This window comes from Nannospalax galili, unplaced genomic scaffold (genome assembly GCF_000622305.1).
Source record: "Nannospalax galili isolate Female #2095 unplaced genomic scaffold, S.galili_v1.0 scaffold154, whole genome shotgun sequence".
NCBI classification, from domain to species: Eukaryota; Metazoa; Chordata; class Mammalia; order Rodentia; family Spalacidae; genus Nannospalax; species Nannospalax galili.
Window position 1 is genome coordinate 750,345 of NW_008335281.1, and position 6,996 is coordinate 757,340.

Consider the following 6,996-nt stretch of genomic DNA (forward strand, 5'->3'; position numbering starts at 1 on the left):
AGGGCGAAGGAGGGGGGGGGGGGGGGGAAGTGGCGGGAAGCGGGCGAGAGAAGGACTTAATTTTTCCCTGCAGTGCATAAGTACTTTGGAGACCCGCGGGCTGATCTAGGCCGGGTTCCAGACTCCTCCACCCCCGCTGCAGGCCGCGGGCGACACGATCACCTCCTCGAGAGAAAGCAGACTCGTAGCCCCGCCTTCGCAGGAGTAAACCACATTTCTTTCAGCCGGAAGTCAATATTGTGTAATTTTTCAAAAGATTTATATCTAAACAGTGATACATTGCGAAAGGGGGTGAAAAAAGCACACATACCAGGAGTGGGGTTCGAACCCACGCGGACATATGTCCATTGGATCTTAAGTCCAACGCCTTAACCACTCGGCCATCCTGGTAGAGACGAGCACTATTGCTTCAGCTCTTCCTACAAGGCTTGCTCTGCCGTCCTCCGGGCTCTCTCCGCCAGGGGTGCTCCCGCTCGACCCCCTCAAGCTCTGAGGCTCCCGGCTCCCGTTCCCCGGCTCCTGCCTGGGTTTCGCGCCTCTCGCTGAGCCGAGGCTGCGACGGGGCTAGGGAACTGCGGCTGAGTAGCGCGCCCGGAGCGCTTCTTCCGGCGCTGCTGGGCCCCAGCCGGCTCTGCTTGCACTTTGGAGGTGAGCGGGTGCAATCAACCCCCCCCGCCCCCCGTATCCAACTTCTGAGTTCCTGGGAGCACTTTTGCGGGAGTCTCACAGATGGTGCGGAACTGAGCTCGCAGGGCGGCCTTCAGTTGGTTTTATTCTAAATCGGAGTTGCTGGGGCGGAGGCCGAGATCTGGGGCCCCTGCACCCTGGCCCCTCTTCTTCCCAGCCTGCAGGGCGAAGTACACCGGAAGGAAGCACTGTTGAAAGTTGTAGAAGGCTTCACGCGACGTGCAGGGCTGTGGGGCCCAATCCCCAGTTTCCCTCCGCGGTGACTGCAGGCACACCAATTCACTGCAGCACCTCAGACGCTGAGGCCTCCTCCTGGGTTCCCGCCAGTCTACCAGGCACTTAGCTGGTGTACCTAGTCTTGTTATACGTCCTGGTTTCTTTTCTGTGGCTGTGATAAAATACCTCCGACAAAAAGCAACTTAGTGGGCAGTCGGTTTATTAACTTACTGTTCCAGGTCACAGTCCTCATTACAGGGAAGTCACGGTAAGAACTTGGAGCAGTTAGTCCAATCACATCCACAACTGAGGGCAGAGAGAAAGTGAATACTAGTAACTGTGGGATTGTCCCTGTGCTCTACCACTGAACCATGAGAGCTCCCGGAGACCTGTGCCCCAGTAACATCATCAGTATCCCTGAGCAACAGGTAGAGTTCACCCCAGCAGTCAGACAAGAACACCAGCAAACTCAGCTTTTCAGGCCTTGTCCTATGTGCTGACAGAAGCCAGATTTGGGCTCTGTTCAGGTCTCCAGAAAGCCTGTGGGATGACTTGGGATCACCAATCACTATGTCCCGTATTACATCACTAGATGACCAGAGGCCTTGAACCTCATTCAGCAGGCTTTGTAGGCCCTTATATGATAAGAACACATACTGTGTACTCTCTAAGTCCCAAGCATCACTGTAAGCTCATTACATACATTATTATTATCAAACTTCATTTTCTTAATAGATCTGTAAAGTAAGTATCCTCATTTTGAATTTAGGTCACAGAGCTCAGTTACCAACTCATTCAGACAGAAAAAGAGGCTTCTTGGATGCACTGCTCACATGTCAAGGGTTGCAGAGCTTTACGACCAGTCCACCTATTACAGCCTGTGCAATATTCAGGATGCATGATACACTGTTACAATAGTATCTGTGTTTAACCTCAGATTTAGCTTCCAATAAGTCCATAGGCTAAGACAGTTCTGGGGAACACAGCTATATCCTGAGATACTCATTGGAAGTAGATCTTTAGATGCTCCAGACAGCACTTAATTTTTCTGACCACATTTCAGGGCCAGGCCTGGGATACAGTGATCTAACCAGAGTTGTAGACAATTCTGAACTACTGGGAGAGAGAAGATGTCAGTCATCTATGTGGCATATTGTAGTTGTCTAAAGCCTACCACAACAGTTACTGCCATCCCATATGCTGTGAGGAAGCCAAGCTGCATGGAGCTATTCAGCCAACAGCCCTCAACCAACAACCAGTATCAGCTGCTACAAAGAACTGTGAAGTAGCCTTCGAATTCCAGTCTCGGTCCTTCAAGTGCCCCCCATCCCCAGCCACTGAGTCCGTCCATCTAAATGCCCACATACCACAGAGCAGGAGTCAGCTTGTCCTCACTATACTCTTTCAGTTCTCAATTCACGGTATTTGTCGACTTAATAAAATCACTCTTGTTTTGCAGCACAAAGTTTGTGTGTTTGTTTAAGTGAAGCCACTCTGAGGCTGGTCAGTTGGGAGTGTTGTAGGAGCACCCTGTAGAGACAGGCAGTTTGAGAATACAGCCCACTCAGGGTACCATGAAACTCTGAGATGGAGAGAGCTAGAGGGCTGATTTCAACATGGGAGACATTTCCTGCATCCTCCCTGGAAACCAGGTTCTGGCAGGCTGCTGTTGTCCAAGTCTATATTTTACATGGGGACAAAAGTCCTGTCCCTGGGTGCTAGCTGCAAGGAGGCTAAGAAGGAAGGTTCTGGTGTCTGACTCAGGATGCTGTCCTCAAATGCAGGAAATTCTCCTAACATAGGAAAAGGGTGTTTAAATGAGGCTCAAAACTGTAAGGCATGAAAAATATTCACTCGAGCACTGGAATAAAATATGAAAAGCCTTGTGTAATGGCACTTGCTATAACAGAGAGGGAGCAAATGACAATATTAACCTACACTTTGATATGTTGAAATGACTTCCCCTTTTGGAAACTATTTTATCATGACTTATATAGAGAAATGTTTCACATGACTTATATAGAGAAATGTTTCACACTAAACCATTTTTCACTATAAATGTGTTTATTTAAGCCGTGATATTCTGTATATGTTGGTTTAAATATATATATGTATACATATACCTATAAATCCTTTTTTTTTTTTTTTTTTTTTTGAGACAGGGTCTCCCTGTAGCCCCAGCTGTCCTGGAACTCGCTATGTAGACCAGGCTGGCCTCGAACCCACAGAGATCTGCCTGCCTCTGCCTCCCAAGTGCTGGGATTAAGGGCGTGCACCACCACGCCTGGCTCATAAATGCTTTTTTGACAGAGTCTTAATATATAGTTCAGTCTGGCCTCGCACTCATGATCCTCCTCCCTCCGCTTCCCTAGTGCTAGGATTACAGGCATGTGCCACCACAGTCAGGTGTAAATGTGTTGTCACTCCTCCCTCAACAGCTTTTTGGTTCATAATTAAGGGTTGGTATTATTATAGCAATGATTTTATGAACTATAGAAAAGAAAGAGGCAAATGTATATTAAAAATAAAGATATTATTTAAACTCTCAAATCAATAACTATAAAATTCTAATTTTTTTGGCAATTTCCTTCCCTCTTTTTCCTCCTCCTCCTCCTCCTCCTCCTCCTCCTCCTCCCCCCCTCCTCCTCCTCCACCTCTTCCTCTTCCACCTCCTCTTCCTCCTCCTCACAACCCTTCTGCCTTAGCCTCCCAAGTGCTGGGATTACAGAATTGTGTTATCATGACTGGATAGACAATTATTTTAACCACTTCAAGTCTCAGTTTCCTTATCTGTGAAGCAGAAATAATACCTACCTCAGATAATTCTAAAAGCGGAATAGCGTGTATAAAATATCTGGGTGACTGGTGTGAGGTAGGTCCCTGTGGGAGTCAGCATTTGCTGCTAGTCTGACAACCTTCCCCACATTTCCTTGCTAAAGGAAATCTTATTTTATTCAGGTGGTGAGCTGAGATTCCTTGATTTGAGGGAAAGTATGTAGCTCTCTCCCAGGTCCAGTAAATGAATCATAAACCAGTGACTGTGGTTTCTTTTTGTCAAAATCTGTGGTGAAGGTGTAGGGGGCACCAGAGTGACACATGAGCCAGTTCTGGCCAATAAGAGTGAAGGGAGAGTTGCCAGAGGAAGATTTCATCTGAGACTTTAAACAGAGCCTCAGGAAGTGAACAGCATGTGCTATTCCTTCCTATTTTCTTCTTGCTTTGAATGTGACCATGAGACCACATCATGAAGTACACTGTGAAGTCAGCTGTGGGAATGGTAAGGGAGAAGGACAAGCCCATGGATAAAAAGGGGCTAACACACAAAGAGGTCTGAATGATAAATTAGATATTTCCCCTTTAAAGACCATATTGAACCACAAGCCACATCTACCTCAATCTTCTTGTTATACTAGATAGTTGTGTTTCTAATTGTGAGCCATCGGTCAATAGCATCAAGATCACTAGGAATTTAAATTCTATTTCTTAAATATGCATCTAATTTCTAATTCTTAAAGCTGTGTCTCAGAATTCAAAGCATACTCAAGAGTTCATACACATCTGTCACTGCTACCACAGCAGTAGAAAATTCCTGCAAACAGGATGAAACATTCCCAAGTATTCTATGGAAGGTGCCTCCTTGATTAAGTCCCTGCTATTGGCTTGATTTCTCATCAATTATCTCTCAGCAGTATGTAAGCCTATCTCCAGAGGGTACAACTGCTGACTTTGTGTGTGTAGAAATTATATATGATGTACAATATATATTATGGATACATATATATGCATATAAGTTATTGTGCAGAACCCTAGCATGGCCTTTTTCCATCTTGTCCTTGCCTTGATAGATTCATCTTTACCTTACAAGAAACCTCTCTCAGTTCTTAGCATCTCATTCTAATACCTTTCAACTCATGCCACACCCCAGCCTCTGTGTATCCTTTAGAAAAATTTTACATTTATTCATTCATTCATTTACTTATCTATTTATTTGCTTGTTTGTTTGTTGTGTGTGTGTGTGCGCGCGCGCATGTGTGTGTGTGTGTGTGTGTGTGTGTGTGTGTGTGTACTCACATATGCCATGGTGGAAGTCAGAGGACAATTTAGAGGAAATCGGTGATCTCCTTCCATCATATGGGCTCCAGGGATTGAACTCAGGTCATCAAATTTTGTAGCAAGTGCCTTTACCTGTTGAACCATCTCGAGGGCTTTTATTTTAATTAATCAATTATTTTTTGTCGTGCTGGGGATTGAATCCAAAGCTGTGTGCATGCCCTCCAGGCATTTTATATACTGAAACACGCAAGTCTTCTGCTTCCAAAGAATAGAGTTGGTGGGTGAGCCTGTGTGAAGTCAGCTAATTCTGTGTAGAATATTGTGTTCTGAGACATCACAAAGAGATATGTGAACTTAAGTTCCCAGAAACAAAAAGAAAAGCCACACCTATGTTAAAGATTCTACATGGCTGATTGACTGATTAGAACTTTGGTCTGGAGCCAAATTATCTCAGGCCATCTAGTTTCTTTAAAAGCCACTCATTGTCTACCTCCGTGTTCAAGCTACCATCCTTGCTCTTAGGTAAAGCCTTTTGGGATGTACTGAGAGAACACTAAATTCCACACCCAAGGGCTAAGAATGTCATCAGATAGCATCTGAGACCTACAGCAGAGATGCTTGCCTGCTATAACCAGCCTACAGGATGTTCCCACCAAAGTATTGGAAAAATGTCTTGATTTATGACTTTCTTTCGTTCTCTATTTTAAAAAACTTAATGAAGCCGGGTGTGACGCACGTGCCTTCAATCCAAGCACTTGGGAGGCAGAGGCAGATGGATTTCTATGAAATCAAGGCCAGCCTGGTCTCCACAGTGCATTCCAGGCCAGCTGGGACTACAGGGAGACCCTGTCTCAAAAAGACAAAACAAGCAACAGCAAACTTAATGAAACTATTACCATTTTGGAATGTGGTGTTTAAGGTAACCTGAACCTGTTCCAGGCCCATGGTCACTCATAATAAACTATCTCTTATTCCCTTTGAGATGAGAGATGTGTTTGGTATTGACATATGAGGTTACAGGCGACATGGGACAAGAGACAGGGCAAATTGAAGCTTTGTAATCTGTGCCTCTGATGTCATGGGCAATCCAGGATCAGTCACATTCCATATAACGTTTTCAGTGCAGCAACATATGAAATGGTGATCTTATATGATCATAAGGAGCTGAAATTTTTTGATGACTTAGTGACATGGTAACTGTTGTAGTGCAACACATGATTCCTGTGTTTGTGCTGAGGCTGGTGTAAAACGACCCACAGCACAGCCACCCAGTGGTATAACAAGTGGTTCCTCAAGCTGTACGCAGCGCATCATCACAGATATGGACGATACAAGGCTTTGCATGCTTATTACACTTCTTGATTTCTAAATTCTGAATTTCAATATCTTTCTTTTTTTTTAGATTTATTTGTTGTCATTTTATGTGTATGAGTATTGTGCCTGAATGTATGTATATGTACCATGTGTGTTCCTGGTGCCTAAAGAGGCCAGAAGAGAGCATCAGATCCCTTAGAACTAGAATTACGGTTGTTAGCCATCATGTGGATGGTGGAACCAGTCCCACCTAGGTCTTCTGAAAGAGCAGCCAGTGCTCTTAACCACTAATCATCCCTCCAGCCCCATTGCCTCAAATTCTCTTATATAGTTGAGGATGACTTTGAACTTCTGATCGTTCACCTTCCAAGAGGGGATTATAGGCCTCTATCACCATGCATGGTTTTTTATGTGGTGTTGGGAATTGTTCTCGTTTGTTTCTCCATTGCTGTGACAAAACACTCTTACCAATACCAACTTGAGGAAGTGTTGGGGGCCCCTGCTGTGAAGTAGAAGTCCCTTCATGTCCGGACAGCTCACGCAGCTCGGATTCATGTGCTGAGACTCCTTTCAGCAGAGTACCTGGCATCCTTCCTGACTCCTTTTGAAGTGCCCGCCACAAATGCTCTAACATAAACATGGCCTCTGGCTTTAGGAATACCATGCTTTCCTGTGTGATTTTTCAGGTAGTCAGCAGTCTGGCAGCATGGCAGAAATCCACTTCCA

The 6,996-nt window shown here is 45.1% G+C and overlaps 1 non-coding gene across 1 annotated transcript; it reads right to left on the reverse strand.

Annotated features, from left to right (window-relative positions):
* Window positions 1-307: 307 nt before the first annotated feature.
* Trnal-uaa lies at window positions 308-390 on the reverse strand. Its single transcript has one exon. It is a non-coding gene; the product is annotated as a tRNA-Leu (tRNA).
* Between the last annotated feature and the right edge of the window lie 6,606 nt (window positions 391-6,996).